At 56.0% G+C, this 16,708-nt stretch overlaps 1 long non-coding RNA gene across 1 annotated transcript in view; it reads right to left on the bottom strand.

The window, feature by feature from the left end:
• Positions 1–1,748: 1,748 nt before the first annotated feature.
• The window catches only part of LOC121002147, a 19,246-nt gene continuing 4,286 nt past the window's right edge, over positions 1,749–16,708 (bottom strand). Inside the window, exon 3 of the long non-coding RNA XR_005779230.1 lies at positions 1,749–1,875. This is a non-coding gene — a long non-coding RNA (uncharacterized LOC121002147). The remainder of the gene's footprint in view (positions 1,876–16,708) is intronic.

The raw sequence follows: 16,708 nt of genomic DNA, 5'->3' as shown, positions 1-16,708 counted from the left end.
ACCCCTGGGTCTCAGCGGCATGTGACACGAAAGGGGGCCCCCCTTTCCAACACCTCCCAGAAGAAGGTAGAGAGGCCCAGGGGAGCGAACTGGGTGGGCGCATCCCACCGGCAGTTCCAGGGGCCTGGGCAGGAGTCCCCCACTCCTTCCCCTGCTTTCTCCACCCTTGATCAATTTGGCTTGTCGTGACCCGGCGGGTAGGGACCCTCGCTCGGCCGGACTTTGGAGTCCGTGCCGGCATATGGCGAGTGTGTCCCCTCTCCCTTCTAGCCCGGGTTCGACGCTGTGTGTCGCGGCGCTCGTGGCGGTCCCCTCATCCGTTCGACCCCCTCGCCCAGCTCCTGCTGCCGAGGGTGGATTGCTTGGGGGGAACCCCTCTGGCTGTCCTGTCGAGCTCGCTCCGAACGGGCAGAAAATAGGCGTCTGTAATCGCGCGGTCTCACCGCGGGAGGACCTCCCGGGCCTAAGGGACGCGTGGGTCGTATGCCCTCCGCCGCTCCCCAGCGACCCGATTAGTTTCGGGCCTAAGGGATGCGTGGGGTGTCTGCCCTCTGCCTCTCCCCAGTAACCCGAGTCGTTCCGTCCCTGCGGTGCGCCCTGTGCGGCGGCACATCTTCTCCGCGGTCGACACCCAAACACCCGAACGGGCAGGAAAATGTGTTTGAAACCGTGCGGTCTTGCCACGGGTTGGGCCTTCCCGGGCCTAAGGGATGCGTGGGTCGTATGCCCTCCGCCGCTCCCCAGTCACCCGATTTGTTTCGGGCCTAAGGGACGCGTAGGTGGTGTCTGCCCTCTGTCACTCCCCAGTAACCCGGGTTCGTTCCGTCCCCGCGGCGTTCCCCGTGCGGCGGAGGCACGTCTTCTCTGCGATCGACACCCGAACGGGCAGAAGAAACACGTTTGAAGTCTTGCGGTCTCACTGCGGGAGGACAGCCTCCTGGGCCTAAGGGACGCGCGGGTTCGTACGCCCTCCGCCGCTCCCCAGCGACCTGATTTATTTCGGGCCTAAGGGATGCGAGGGGTGTCTGCCCTCTGCCGCTCCCCAGTAACCGGGCGGGCCGTTCCGTTCCCGCGGCGCCCTCCGCTCGGCGGCTGCGCGTCTTCTCTGCGGTCGACACCCGTACGCCCGTACTTCCAGAGAAAAGGCGCCCGAAGTCGCGCTGTCTCGCTGCGGGAGGACCTCCCTGGCCTAAGGGACGCTTGGGTCGTACGCCCTCCGCCGCTCCCCAGTCACCCGATTTGTTTCGGGCCTAAGGGAAGCGTGGGGTGTCTGCCCTCTGCCGCTCCCCAGTAAACCCCGGTCGTCCCCGCGGCGTCTCCCCAGCGCGGCGGCTGCGTGCCCTTCTCTGCTGTCGGGCCCCACTCTTTGGCGACCCCCACGGCGGGGTGAACCCGCGCCACCAGGCAGGGTTCACCCGCGCCGCATAGCCCTGAGTTTTTGCCAGAGAAGAGAGACTACAGGGTTGAAGCGGGTAGACAAGGAGCCCGAGAGGCAGGCGACCCGTCCCCGGGCCTCGGCCCTGGGGGCTTTTTCTCCTCGTCCTCCAGATACACCTCCTTCCCTCTCACCCCCACCGCCCTCGTCTGCTCCTCTGCTCTCAGCGGCTAGGAAGGGGGAGGAAGAGGGCCGCGCTCGGCCCTTCAGGGGCGTTCGGTCAGACTCCGGATCTTTCTGTCCGCCTCCTCCTCCCTCTCCGCACCGGGGGGCGCGGGTTTCTCCGGGAAACCGCCCCTCCTCGCTCCGTCGCCTACCTGGTTGATCCTGCCAGTAGCATATGCTTGTCTCAAAGATTAAGCCATGCACGTGTAAGTACGTACGGCCGGTACAGTGAAACTGCGAATGGCTCATTAAATCAGTTATGGTTCCTTTGATCGCTCCAACCGTTACTGTGGTAATTCTAGAGCTAATACATGCCGACGAGCGCTGACCCCCAGGGATGCGTGCATTTATCAGACCAAAACCAATCCGGGGGCGCGGGCGTGGCGGGGCCCGCGGGCGGGGGTGGTCTCGGCCTCCCCGATTCCCGCCCGCCGCTGCTCTCCCCGGCCGCTTTGGTGACTCTAGATAATCTCGGGCCGATCGCACGTCCCCGTGACGGCGACGATCCATTCGGATGTCTGCCCTATCAACTTTCGATGGTACTTTCTGCGCCTACCATGGTGACCACGGGTAACGGGGAATCAGGGTTCGATTCCGGAGAGGGAGCCTGAGAAACGGCTACCACATCCAAGGAAGGCAGCAGGCGCGCAAATTACCCACTCCCGACTCGGGGAGGTAGTGATGAAAAATAACAATACAGGACTCTTTCGAGGCTCTGTAATTGGAATGAGTACACTTTAAATCCTTTAACGAGGATCTATTGGAGGGCAAGTCTGGTGCCAGCAGCCGCGGTAATCCAGTGTAGCTCTAGCAGCAGAGGAGGAAGGGTGTGGCTGTCTAGAGCTCCTGAACCTCCAGAAGCAGCAAGGCCCAGGCTGATTTCTTTCCACCTTAATCCCCTGGGCGGAACCAGGCTTGTGGGGAGAAGCTACCATCTTTCTCCCCAGCCCAGGCCCTGCCTCTCCCTAGGGAGCTGGCAGGGTCCTGTGGCCATGGCGTCAAGGAGGACTTCTTCTGCTTCCCGGACATGATCCGGCGGATCCCGCATGCGGATGCAGAGTGGTGGAGGCGAGGAGGCGAAAAAGAGTGGACGAAGTAGCGGCAGCCAAGGCCCCCCTAAAGGCCCTGGGACCTCTGCAAAGAGGGGAGGAAGCACTGCCGAGGCTGGAGAGGTGTCGTCCCAGGTAGGTTGGGGGTCCCGGCGGGAGGGAGAGTCCACCCCCACCTACAGCTCTCGTGTGGCGTTTCACCTCCGTGAGATTAAGGAGCTGGGACGGCACCTCAAGATCCTGAGCCAGGAACTTGGGCTGCAGAGGGCCAGGGCTAATACTATGTCTAGTAAAAAGCGGCCCCCTGTGTCATTAAGGATAAAGGAACTGAAAAATGAGATTGACATTTTCAGGCAAAAGACAAACACTTTAATTGCGGAGAGCGGCCCCTTTGAAGAGAAGCTATTAAATGAGGAAAGATTTTCTGCTATGGAGGAAAGGGGGGGGGGGCGGTGTGGGGGGGATAGCGGGGAGGAGGAGGAAGGCAGTATGCTGGGTGAGTCATCTACGCCCAGCGCAACTGTCACTCCCCGGTCGTCCTGGTGCCTGAGCCTGCACCAGCTCCCCCTCTGAATTCTCAGCTGTCAATGCCGGAGGGGTACAGCTGTATTACCGCTGAGCAAGTGGCGTTACCCCCTTCGGATGATGATGATGATAACTTTGAAGGCAGCGGTGGTGGTGGTGGGCTAATGGAGGAAATACGGATGCTGGAGTCTCCGGTGGAGCTACAAGGGTTCGCTTTTGGGGACGAGCTCCTAGAGGACGGAGGAGGAAAAATAAAAGGAAAAGGAAAAAAAAAAGAAGGAAAAAAGGCATTTGAAAGCAAACTTGTTTTTGTCCCGCACCTGGCAGGGGCTGTGTCAGGTGCGGCGCCAGCAAGTGGCATCCCGGGTTCGGGGGCCTCCGGTACTGCGGGTCACTCCCCTGTGGGAGGGGGGAGTGGCTTGGTGCAGGAGCCTGCTCCCGTGATAGAGGCGGTCCTGCCCGCCGCCCCAGTGTGTAAGGTGGTGCTGGGGCGGTGCGACGGGATCGCCGTTCCTCCCACCCATGATGATGCTCCCGTGTTCCCCGCTGTCGGTTTGCGGCGGGGATCGGGGAGCGGAGATGCGGCGGTGGGGGGCGCGGCTGGGGGCGGGTCCGGGGGCGTTCCCGAAAAAAAAGGCGCTGTTCCTGTGAGTGGGGATGGTGCCGGGGGCGTGTCTGGGCGCGCTCCTGGGCGCGATCCTCCTCCCCCCTGTGATGTTGCGGGCGCGGTGAATAAACGCCAGCGCACAAAAGAATCGGAAGTTGGGGCGGCCGGAAAAGATGGATCCGTGCCCCGATCCTCAGCCAGAAGGGGAATTATTGCGCCAGAGTATCTGGCGGCATACATTGCCACTGGACACGCCCCCTCTGTTTCTGCCTCCTCCTCCAGCGCTGAATTAAGTGCTGGAGAGGGGAGGAATATAGTTATCAATGCCCAGGTCTTAGGGGCAGCAGAGGGGGGCTTGGCCGGTGGCAGTGAAAGTGGCCGTGTGCCTATAGTTGGTATGGTAACCTTTGTTGCACCAGCTGTCCCAGCTGGGAGAAAGGATGCATGTAAGCAGGCTAGTGGTGGTGGTGTTGGTGGAGGTGCTGCATCGGATCCCAAAGGGGGGAGGGATGCTGGGGGTCGGCGGACCGTCGCTGAAAAAGCGGTGGCCGCGGCTCCTGGTGTCCGCCCTCCGGAGGGATCCGGTGTGGCATCTGGTAGTAATGTAGTGGGGGGTGCCGGTTCGGTTGCCCCTCCTGCGGCCGTAACACCTGGCAGAAGTTATGCCAGTGTGGCTGCGGCCGTGGGGGGGGAGGGGCTGTCCTCGTTGGCTTCCTCATTTCCGGGAGTCGCGGTTGGTGACTTGCAGCGGCGGCTCCTGGAGACCCTCAAAAGGGGGGAGAGTTCGATGATAGTAGAGGGTGAGAAAGTGGACCTATCCTTATGGATAGACAGGCACGGCCTGCGAGCTTTCCGAGAGGAAAGGGGGGGCGAGACCACCTGGTCCCTGCCCACAACCGGCCCTGGGACCAGACGGAATGTAGTCTGTCTCAAGTGGAGAAGCAATGATGCCTGCCCTACAAGGAAAAGGGTGGTGGAGCTCCTGCTTGGGATGGGTTTCAGGGTGGTTGACATCTTCGCCCTGATACATCCCTATGGTTCCAAGGAGTTCGACATCAGCTTTGCCCGGCCGGAGGGCCTAGAGCTTTTCTGGTCCGGGTATGAGCTGGTGAAGAACTTACCGGATTGGAAGGGGTTTTTCGCCCAGGCGATAACCCGTCAGAACAACGTCAAGAAAGTGACCGTTTTGACCCGTAACGAATCGCTTTCTTGCGTTGATATTCTGACCTGGCTTAGCAGGTACGGTGACGTCCAGGGTGTACCATCCAAAAACCTGGACGAATTTGGCATTTGGTCGGGAGCTGGACTTTCAATGTGAAGTTGAAATGTCTGGGAAGTACGGTTTCCCACATTCCATCCTCTGCCTTCATCGGTCGGGATAGGATTCTTGTTTTCTACAGGGGGCAGCCTAAGCTCTGTCACAAGTGCGGCAGCCCTTCACACTTCAGCGCCAGCTGCCAAGTGCAGAAGTGCGCGTTGTGTGGAGGGACAGGTCACCTTGCCGCATCTTGCAAGGAGATTAGGTGCAACCTGTGTGGTGTGCTCGGACACCCATTTAGTCGTTGTCCCCTCTCAGAGGTTAATGCGGCCCGAGCTCACGCAGGAGTGGGCCGGGAGGTGCCTTCGGCTGAGGCGGGTGCTGGCGGAGACAGTCGAGTTGAGGGGTCAGTGAAGACCAAGAGCGGTCCGTCCCGGCAGAGGCGGAGGGAGAGACGCCAGGCGGAGAGGGAGCAGAAGGAACCCCACCACAATGGGGTGATGTCTGCCCCTCCCCAAGTGGCTGACTCCCGTAGTTCGGAGACCCTAGGGGACAGGGAGCTAAGTGCGGAAATCAAGAGACTAGACCGAGCCGATGGGACCCAGTCTTCGCACTACGAAAGCGCAGCAGAGGGTCTATACCAATAGACGGAAACGGTACTCAAAAAAGAGAACGAGCCCGACCAAAGTAGCCAGGGAAGGCGTAACTGGCTCCCCTCTTGAGCTCTCCAACCGGTATCTCACTTTGGATGAGACCTCCGCCTCATCTTCATCCGGGGAGGAGGTAAGAAGTGGGGTACCGGAGGCGAAGGTGGGAGAGCTTCCAGGAGGCCCCGTGCCCCTCTCTGGTGTGGATGTAAGGTCCCCAGAAGAGGAGGCAAACTCGATTCCCGGAAATGAGAAAGGCAGAAGGCATGGACACCACCGTCTCTCTCAGAAGAGGTCGCGCCGCCTTAGAGGATAGCCCCGGGAGGAGTAGGAAGGGTGGGAAGGATGGAGGACATTCAGCTTAAACACCAAGTATGGCGGTACCCACTCAGCTCACAATGGCGACCATTAATGTCGCCAGCGTTAAATCTGATGCGGCTCGCTACGCAGCCTTTGATTTTTTCAGCCGTGTTGAAGCTGACGTTTTATTTTTGCAGGAGACCAGACTGTCAAACTTGGCAGAAATCCACAAGGCAAAGAGGGAGTGGAGATCTGGGCCCTCCTTCTGGTCTCTTGCGGCTGAGCCGTATAGCGGAGTGGCGGTCCTTTTCACCGTACCGGTAGAATGCCGACGGGTGGTTGAGCTGGAAATGGGGAGGTGTTTGATCTTGGATATCCTCATGAAGGGACAGGAACTGCGCCTAATTAATATCTATGGGCCCCAGTCCAAGTGGGACAGGAAATGTCTCTTTATGAGGATCAAGCCTTTCCTTTTTACAAGCCGGCAAGTGGTTTTTGGTGGGGACTTTAACACCATCATAAGGTCCCAAGATAGGGGAGGCACCAGAGACCGGCTGGCTTATGACAGTATAGCATTAAATAGCATAGCTAGTGAGGCTCGTCTGGTGGATGTCCACATCAGGCACACCCCAGACCACGGGGGTTTCACTTATTATAGAGGAGATAGGATAAGGTCGAGAATAGACAGGTTTTTTTTAAAGGAGGAAGCTACCTTCTCGCCCTTAAGGGTTGTGGAGGTGGAATTCTCTGATCACTGTCTGATTATGTTTTCTCTGAATATTTCAGAATCCCCCCAAATGGGAAGAGGTTACTGGAAGCTGAATGCGGGAGTCCTGGAGGAAGCAGAGGTGAGACAATCCTTTGAGGACTTTCTTCAGAATCAGGTAGCCTTGCTGGATCTCTGTGACACTAAGTCAGAGTGGTGGGAGGTATTCAAAGACCGGGCTGCAAAGTTCTTCCGCCAGCTCTCGAGCCTCAGGTCTCTGGACAGGTACCGCCTGTATCAGAGTCTGAGGAGGAAACTCGAAGATCTGGTCTCGACTGGAGGTAGCCGCGAGGATATCTCCAGGGTGAAATCTTTGCTCAAGAGGTGCCAGTATGATAGACACGCATCTTTGGTTTTTGAGAGGGTCTTCGCGAGGTACCGCTCGCCCGACCCCTACAGAAACTGTAAGATGTCAGTGAAGAGTAAGTTAATAACAGGACTGGTTGATGGTACGGGGTCTCTGAACAGGTCCAGATCAGGGATCCTGGAAGTCGTCAGATCCTTTTACTCGTGCCTCTTGGGGAAGAGGGATCTGGATCGGGACAGGATGTCGGCTTTCCTGGCTGAAATCACCCCTGAGTCAGAAGCTCACCTCTCTTTTGACGTTTTGGTAGAAGAGATCAGAAAGGAGGAAGTTATCCTGGCGGTGGAAGGGTTAGCTCTGAAGAATTCGCCAGGCCCGGATGGCTTAACATCCGAGTTTTATAGGACCTTTAAGGACTCTTTATGTCCCCTCTTGACTGAGGTATTCAATGAGTGTCTATCCTCGGGCACTCTGCCTCGGTCAATGAGGAGGTCAGCACTGATCCTTCTATCAAAGGGTAAAGATCCGAGCCGTATTGAGAACTGGCGTCCCATAGCACTTCTCAATACGGACAGAAAGATTCTGGCCAAGATACTGTTTAACAGGCTGGTGAAGTTCGCGCCTCAACTTCTTTCGGTGGCTCAGCATTGCTCAGTTCCAGGCCGCAGCACTTTTAGTGCTGTCCTCGGTGTCCGAGAGGCAGTGGAACAGAGTAGGGCAGGCCACTGGAAGGGGTACATGCTGTCCTTAGATCAAGCAAAGGCGTTTGATCAGGTGAACCACGAGTACCTCTGGTCGGTCCTTCTGAAGTATGGCCTGCCGGGGGGGTTTGTCAATTGGTTAAAGATCTTGTATGCGGGGGCGGAGAGTTTCCCGCTTGTGAACGGTTGGTCTGGCTGTCCTTTTGAGGTTGGGTCTGGCGTTCGCCAGGGTTGTCCTTTGAGCCCGCTTTTATACGTGTTCGCGATTGATCCCTTTCTTAAGAGGGTCAATCGCGGACCGTTGCCGGGAGTCAGGATGGATCCGGCGGCGCCGGAAGCCACTCTGAGGACAGTAGCGTACGCTGACGATGTCACCATTTTCGTGTCCTCGAAAGGGGAGGCGGAGTACGTGATGTCTGAGGTGGACCGCTACTCGGAGGCATCCGGGTCCATGATTAACCGGGATAAGTGTGAGAGTCTCTGGCTGGGAGGGGGCGATCCAGCTTTCGATCTCCCGGACACCCTCCCAGAGCCCCAGTCGTCAGCCAAAGTCCTAGGCATCCATTTCGGCCATGGGGATTATCCCACCCAAAATTGGGACGACAGGCTTAAGATCGCCGCTCAGAAGGTCGACCAGTGGAAGGGCTGGTCTTTGACCCTCAGGGAAAGGGTGCACCTGATCAAAGCTTTTCTGCTCCCTTTGCTGATCTATTTGGGCAGTGTGTGTATCTTGCCAGAGCCTCTCTGGACTCGGGTTTACAGTCTGTTCTTCCAGCTCTTATGGGGGAATAGACTGAACCTGATCAAGAGGGAGGTGACTTACCGCACGAGGAGACTAGGGGGGTTATCTATGGTCAACCCCGTGGTGTTTCTTGTAAACACATTTGTTAAGGTAAATCTGGCAAACCTCTGGATGGAGAGGGCTTCTCCGTGGGTAGTCTCCTGCCGGGGGTGGTTTCGGCCTTTCTTCCAGGAATGGGAGACGGGAGGGCAAGTGAAGGACTTGCGTACGCCTCACGGATATCTTCCGGCTTATGTCACCCCGATTTTGAAGGTAATCCGCCGGTGGGGTTTGGAGGTAGGGGAAATCAGGACTCTGTCAAGGTGGTCCCTTGACGAGAGGGTCTTGTTGTCCCACTTCCAGAAGCCCCTGGCCCTCAGGGATTGCCCAAGCCGGGATCTAGACAAGGGGTTACAGTTGCTAAATTCTGCAAGGATCCCCTTGAAGTTTTGGGACTTGGCTTGGCGCTGCTTTCACGGGAGGCTGTATGTAAGGGACAATCTGAAGTACAGGAACTCTGATGAAAGGGGTTGTCCCCGGGAGGAGTGCGGCTCCATACTGGAAAGTATGGAGCACTTCCTGCTTCAGTGTCCCTTTAATACAGAGGTGTACAAACGGGTGGGAGCTTCCATTGGATGGCCTAGGCTAGCCAGCCTCTCCTACGCGGAGTGGGCCTATGGAGTGCTCAGAGACCTGGGAAGAAGGGACCTGTGCACATGTTTTTTAGTTAGCATAGTGGTTAGGTTCTACACGTGGAATGCACGATGTTTAGTTTCAACGAAGCAGAAAGTCCTCCCAGTGGATGAGGTGTGTAGGAACATTCTGGGGGACCTGGTGAAGGTGCGTTCTCTTGAGTACGAAAGACTGGGTACCAGTAGGGCCTCTCTCCTCTGGAGAGGCTTTGCTTTTAGTGTACCGTAGTCTAGTAGTACTCCTCCTGGTGGTGGGCTGATACTCTCACCCTAGGTTTTTGTTTTGAAATAAAGCATATGGTTTTTGAAAGGCTTGCAAAGGCTGAACTTGGTCCTTCGGGAGTGGTTATGTGTGAGTTATGGTGATGTTATTGGTGTGGTATTATATATAAATTATCTTATGTTATGTTAAGGATAGGGTAAGTGGGGGTAAGTTAGTTAGGTTGGGTGGGTTAGGGAGAGGGGAGGGCACTTTTTTAAGTGTGGGGGGGCCTGCATCCAGTCCTGGACTAAGCGGACATGGGAGGACATGGGGCGTGGGCTGGATGTGGGTGGTGGAGGTGGGGCTGGCCTCGGACTATGCGGACATGCTGAGGACATGAGGCGGAGGTCAGCCCTGAGGGTCTTAGATCAGAATAGGGAATGGCTAGGGACAGTTTAGGTTAGGCTAAGTTGTGTGTAGTGTTATTATAATATTAAAATATTTAAAAAAAATATATAAATTAAAAAAAAAAAAAAAAAAATAATAATAATTGTTTTTCCTTTTGGGGCAGGTTGCCCAATGTTATTTTATTTTATGGCGAAGTAGCCTTGTTTTGTTTATAGTTTGACTTTTTTGTTTTTCTTTAGTTTCATTTTTCTCTGTTGTTTTTCGGTTAGGATTATAACCGAACCGGCTAGGTAAGTTTTATTTATTATAGTGTGTTGTTTAGTAGGTTTGTAGTTGTAGGTATGAAAGTGTGTGAGAATGTGGCTGGGGCAGCTGGAATGCTGTCTTTTGTTTAAGTTTTCTGTTTGTGTTTTGTATATATTTTTTATGTAAAGTTTTGTAATTTTATATAAAATAAAAAAGAGTTCCTGTGTAGCTCTAGCAGCAGAGGAGGAAGGGTGTGGCTGTCTAGAGCTCCTGAACCTCCAGAAGCAGCAAGGCCCAGGGTGATTTTATTTCATCTGAATCCCCTGGGCGGAACCAGGCTTGTGGGGAGTTTTTCACCACCTCTCCCCAGCCCGGGCCCTGCCGCTCCCTAGGGAGTTGGTGGGGACCTGTGGCCATGTCAGCTCGCAAGAGTGCCTCTGCTCCCCGGCGTGGGTCGGAGGGGAGTAGAGGGTCGCAGCGACCGACCAGGAGTGATGGCGGCGAGGGGGTTTCTACACCCGGACGCAGTGATGTCCCCCCTGAGGACCCGAAGTCACGTGGAGGAGGAAGCCATCCCGCGGGAAGTCATGAGGTGTCGTCCCAGGTAGGTTGGGGGTCCCGGCGGGAGGGAGAGTCCACCCCCACCTACAGCTCCCGCGTGGCATTTCACCTCCGCGAGGTGAAGGAGCTGGGACGGCACCTCAGGATCCTGAGCCAGGAGCTCGAGGTGCAGAGGGCGAAGGCGAACGTCTCGTCTAGTAAGAAGCGGCCCCCCATATCCAGGAGGGTTAGGGAGCTGAAGAAAGAAATCGCCATGTTTGAAAATAAAAGGGAAACTTTAATAGACAAGAGTGGTCCCTTTAAGGAAAAACTGCTAAATGAGGATCGATTTGCAGCCATGAAGGAGGAAAGGGGGGAGCGGTGTGGAAGGAGCAGCGGGGAAGAGGGTGACGGTAACAGGGAGGAGGCAGAGGGCAGCGCGCTACCCATGTCCAGCATGGCTGTCTCTCCCTGGTCGTCCCTTCCCGAGCCTGCGCCAGCACCACCCCTGGATTCTCAGATGTCGGTTCCAGGGGACTTTAGCAGCCTTCCTGCTGAACAAGCAGAGCTGCCCCAGACAGACGATAATGATGATGACTTTGAGAACAGCAGTGGTGGTGGCGGAGGGCTCATGGAGCAAATCCGTACATTGGAATCTCCGGTAGAATTCCAGAACTTTGCTTTTGGGGGTGATCTCCTGGAGGACGGAGGTAGTAAAAAGAAAAAAGAAAAGGAAAAAGGAAAAAAAGAGGAAATCAGATATGTTTTTGTTCCGCACCTGGCAGGGGCTGAAAAGTCCATGTCAGGTGCGGCATCAGCAAAAGAAAAGATGGCGCCTAGTGATGGCTTTTCTCGTAATGGCGGCCGGCCGGTCCCGTGATAGAGGCGGTCCTGTCCGCCTCCCCGGTGTGTAAGGTGGTGCTGGGGCGGTGTGACGGGATCGCCGTTCCTCCCACCCATGATGATGCTCCCTCGGTCCCTGCTGTCGGTTTGCGGCGGGGATCGGGGAGCGGCGATGTGGCAGTGGGGGTCACGGCTGGGGGCGTGTCCGGGGGCGCGTCTGGGCTTCCTCCGGTTGGCACGCATGGTGGCGTGGCCGGGGGGGTTCCGGGCCGTGCTTCCGGGCGCGCTCCTAGTGCCGCGGTTGATTTCGCGGACGCAGCAAGCAAGCGCTTATGCATTGAGAAACCGGGAGTTGGAGCCGCCGGAAAGGGTGGGTCCGCGCCCCGGTCCTCTAGGAAAACCGGTATCATTGCGCCGGAACATCTAGCGGCATATATTGCCGCTGGGCACGCTCCCTCTGTTCCCTCCTCCTCCTCCAGCGCTGAATTAAGTGCTGGAGAGGGGAGGAGTATAGTTACCAATGCCCAGGTCGTAAGGGCAGCAGGGGGGGGCTTGACCAGTAGCAACGGCAGTGGCAACAAGCATATTAATATGAAGAATGTAAATAATGAGAAAAGTGTTAAAGATGTGACATTTGCTGCACCAGCTGTCCCAGCAGGGGGAGGGGGTGAGTGCAAGCGGGGTGTTGGTGGTAGTATTGGTGGGGGTGCTGCATCTGGTCCCAAAGGCAGGGTGGATGCTGGGGGTCAGCGGACCGTCGCTGAAAAAGCGGTGGCTGCGGCTCCTGGTGTCCGCCCTCCGGAGGGATCTGGTGCGGCATCTGGAGGTAATGTAGTGGGGAGTGCCGGTTCGGTTGCCCCTCCTGCGGCCGTAACACCTGGCAGAAGTTATGCCAGTGTGGCTGCGGCCGTGGGGGGGGAGGGGCTGTCCTCGTTGGCTTCCTCATTTCCGGGAGTCGCGGTTGGTGACTTGCAGCGGCGGCTCCTGGAGACCCTCAAAAGGGGGGAGAGTTCGATGATAGTAGAGGGTGAGAAAGTGGACTTATCCTTATGGATAGAAAGGCACGGCCTGCGAGCTTTCCGAGAGGAAAGGGGGGGCGAGACCACCTGGTCCCTGCCCACAACCGGCCCTGGGACCAGACGGAATGTAGTCTGTCTCAAGTGGAGAAGCAATGATGCCTGCCCTACAAGGAAAAGGGTGGTGGAGCTCCTGCTTGGGATGGGTTTCAGGGTGGTTGACATCTTCGCCCTGATACATCCCTATGGTTCCAAGGAGTTCGACATCAGCTTTGCCCGGCCGGAGGGCCTAGAGCTTTTCTGGTCCGGGTATGAGCTGATGAAGAACTTACCGGATTGGAAGGGGTTTTTCGCCCAGGCGATAATCCGTCACAACAACGTCAAGAAAGTGACCGTTTTGACCCGTAACGAATCGCTTTCTTGCGTTGATATTCTGACCTGGCTTAGCAGGTACGGTGACGTCCAGGGTGTACCATCCAAAAACCTGGACGAATTTGGCATTTGGTCGGGAGCCTGGACTTTCAATGTGAAGTTGAAATGTCTGGGAAGTACGGTTTCCCACATTCCATCCTCTACCTTCATCGGTCGGGATAGGATCCTTGTTTTCTACAGGGGGCAGCCTAAGGCTACTTTCACACTAGCGTTCGGGTGTCCGCTCGTGCGCACCGTTTGAAGGGGCTCACGAGCGGCCCCGAGCGCATCCGTCTGGCCCCAATGCATTCTCAGTGGAGGCGGATCCACTGAGAATGCATCCGCCTGCCAGCGTTCAGCCTCCGCTCCGCTCAGTGAGCGGACACCTGAACGCTGCTTGCAGCATTCGGGTGTCCGTCTGGCCGTGCGGAGGCGAGCGGATCCGTCCAGACTTACAATGTAAGTCAATGGGGACGGATCCGCTTGAAGATGACACAATATGGCTCAATCTTCAAGCGGATCCGTTCCCCATTGACTTTCAATGTAAAGTCTGAACGGATCCGCTCAGACAACTTTCACACTTAGAAAATTTTCTAAGTTTTCTTGCAGACGCATCCGTTCTGAACGGATGCGAACGTCTGCATTATCGGAGCGGATCCGTCTGATGAAACATCAGAAGGATCCGCTCCGAACGCTAGTGTGAAAGTAGCCTAAGCTCTGTCACAAGTGCGGCAGCCCTTCACACTTCAGCGCCAGCTGCCAAGTGCAGAAGTGCGCGTTGTGTGGAGGGACAGGTCACCTTGCCGCATCTTGCAAGGAGATTAGGTGCAACCTGTGTGGTGTGCTCGGACACCCATTTAGTCGTTGTCCCCTCTCAGAGGTTAATGCGGCCCGAGCTCACGCAGGAGTGGGCCGGGAGGTCCCTTCGGCTGAGGCGGGTGCTGGCGGAGACAGTCGAGTTGAGGGGTCAGTGAAGACCAAGAGCGGTCAGTCCCGGCAGAGGCGGAGGGAGAGACGCCAGGCGGAGAGGGAGCGGAAGGAACCCCACCACAATAAGGTGATGTCTGCCCCTCCCCAAGTGGCTGACTCCCGTAGTTCGGAGACCCTAGGGGACAGGGAGCTAAGTGCGGAAATCAAGAGACTAGACCGAGCCGATGGGACCCAGTCTTCGCACTACGAAAGCGCAGCAGAGGGTAGTGAGACTGGGTCCTATACCAACAGACGGAAAAGGTACTCAAAAAAGAGAACGAGCCCGACCAAAGTAGCCAGGGAAGGCGTAACTGGCTCCCCTCTTGAGCTCTCCAACCGGTATCTCACTTTGGATGAGACCTCCGCCTCCTCTTCATCCGGGGAGGAGGTAAGAAGTGGGGTACCGGAGGCGAAGGTGGGAGAGCTTCCAGGAGGCCCCGTGCCCCTCTCTGGTGTGGATGTAAGGTCCTCAGAAGAGGAGGCAAACTCGATTCCCGGAACTGAGAAAGGCAGGGGCGGTACGCAAGAGGGAGCGGTGGTGACAGAAGGTATGGACACCACCGTCTCTCTCAAAAGAGGTCGTGCCGCCTTAGAGGATAGCCCCGGGAGGAGTAGGAAGGGTGGGAAGGATGGAGGACATTCAGCTTAAACACCAAGTATGGCGGTACCCACTCAGCTCACACTAGCGACCATTAATGTCGCCAGCGTTAAATCTGATGCGGCTCGCTACGCAGCCTTTGATTTTTTCAGCCGTGTTGAAGCTGACGTTTTATTTTTGCAGGAGACCAGACTGTCAAACTTGGCAGAAATCCACAAGGCAAAGAGGGAGTGGAGATCTGGGCCCTCCTTCTGGTCTCTTGCGGCTGAGCCGTATAGCGGAGCGGCGGTCCTTTTCACCGTACCGGTAGAATGCCGACGGGTGGTTGAGCTGGAAATGGGGAGGTGTTTGATCTTGGATATCCTCATGAAGGGACAGGAACTGCGCCTAATTAATATCTATGGGCCCCAGTCCAAGTGGGACAGGAAATGTCTCTTTATGAGGATCAAGCCTTTCCTTTTTACAAGCCGGCAAGTGGTTTTTGGTGGGGACTTTAACACCATCATAAGGTCCCAAGATAGGGGAGGCACCAGAGACCGGCTGGCTTATGACAGTATAGCATTAAATAGCATAGCTAGTGAGGCTCGTCTGGTGGATGTCCACATCAGGCACACCCCAGACCACGGGGGTTTCACTTATTATAGAGGAGATAGGATAAGGTCTAGAATAGACAGGTTTTTTTTAAAGGAGGAAGCTACCTTCTCGCCCTTAAGGGTTGTGGAGGTGGAATTCTCTGAATACTGTCTGATTATGTTTTCTCTGAATATTTCAGAATCCCCCCAAATGGGAAGAGGTTACTGGAAGCTGAATGCGGGAGTCCTGGAGGAAGCAGAGGTGAGACAATCCTTTGAGGACTTTCTTCAGAATCAGGTAGCTTTGTTGGATCGCTGTGACACTAAGTCAGAGTGGTGGGAGGTATTCAAAGACCGGGCTGCAAAGTTCTTCCGCCAGCTCTCGAGCCTCAGGTCTCTGGACAGGTACCGCCTGTATCAGAGTCTGAGGAGGAAACTCGAAGATCTGGTCTCGACTGGAGGTAGCCGCGAGGATATCTCCAGGGTGAAATCTTTGCTCAAGAGGTGCCAGTATGATAGACACGCATCTTTGGTTTTTGAGAGGGACTTCGGGAGGTACCGCTCGCCCGACCCCTACAGAAACTGTAAGATGTCAGTGAAGAGTAAGTTAATAACAGGACTGGTTGATGGTACGGGGTCTCTGAACAGGTCCAGATCAGGGATCCTGGAAGTCGTCAGATCCTTTTACTCGTGCCTCTTGGGGAAGAGGGATCTGGATCGGGACAGGATGTCGGCTTTCCTGGCTGAAATCACCCCTGAGTCAGAAGCTCACCTCTCTTTTGACGTTTTGGTAGAAGAGATCAGAAAGGAGGAAGTTATCCTGGCGGTGGAAGGGTTAGCTCTGAAGAAGTCGCCAGGCCCGGATGGCTTAACATCCGAGTTTTATAGGACCTTTAAGGACTCTTTATGTCCCCTCTTGACTGAGGTATTCAATGAGAGTCTATCCTCGGGCACTCTGCCTCGGTCAATGAGGAGGTCAGCACTGATCCTTCTATCAAAGGGTAAAGATCCGAGCCGTATTGAGAACTGGCGTCCCATAGCACTTCTCAATACGGACAGAAAGATTCTGGCCAAGATACTGTTTAACAGGCTGGTGAAGTTCGCGCCTCAACTTCTTTCGGTGGCTCAGCATTGCTCAGTTCCAGGCCGCAGCACTTTTAGTGCTGTCCTCGGTGTCCGAGAGGCAGTGGAACAGAGTAGGGCAGGCCACTGGAAGGGGTACATGCTGTCCTTAGATCAAGCAAAGGCGTTTGATCGGGTGAACCACGAGTACCTCTGGTCGGTCCTTCTGAAGTATGGCCTGCCGGGGGGGTTTGTCGATTGGTTAAAGATCTTGTATGCGGGGGCGGAGAGTTTCCCGCTTGTGAACGGTTGGTCTGGCTGTCCTTTTGAGGTTGGGTCTGGCGTTCGCCAGGGTTGTCCTTTGAGCCCGCTTTTATACGTGTTCGCGATTGATCCCTTTCTTAAGAGGGTCAATCGTGGACCGTTGGCGGGAGTCGGGATGGATCCGGCGGCGCCGGAAGCCACTCTGAGGACAGTAGCGTACGCTGACGATGTCACCATTTTCGTGTCCTCGAAAGGGGAGGCGGAGTACGTGATGTCTGAGGTGGACCGCTACTCGGAGGCATCCGGGTCAATGATTACCGGGATAAGTGTGAGAGTCTCTGGCTGGG

Source organism: Bufo bufo, chromosome 5 (genome assembly GCF_905171765.1).
Source record: "Bufo bufo chromosome 5, aBufBuf1.1, whole genome shotgun sequence".
Classification (NCBI taxonomy): domain Eukaryota; kingdom Metazoa; phylum Chordata; class Amphibia; order Anura; family Bufonidae; genus Bufo; species Bufo bufo.
Note: the sequence above shows the minus strand (reverse complement) of the source record. Positions and strands in the feature narration are given on the sequence as shown.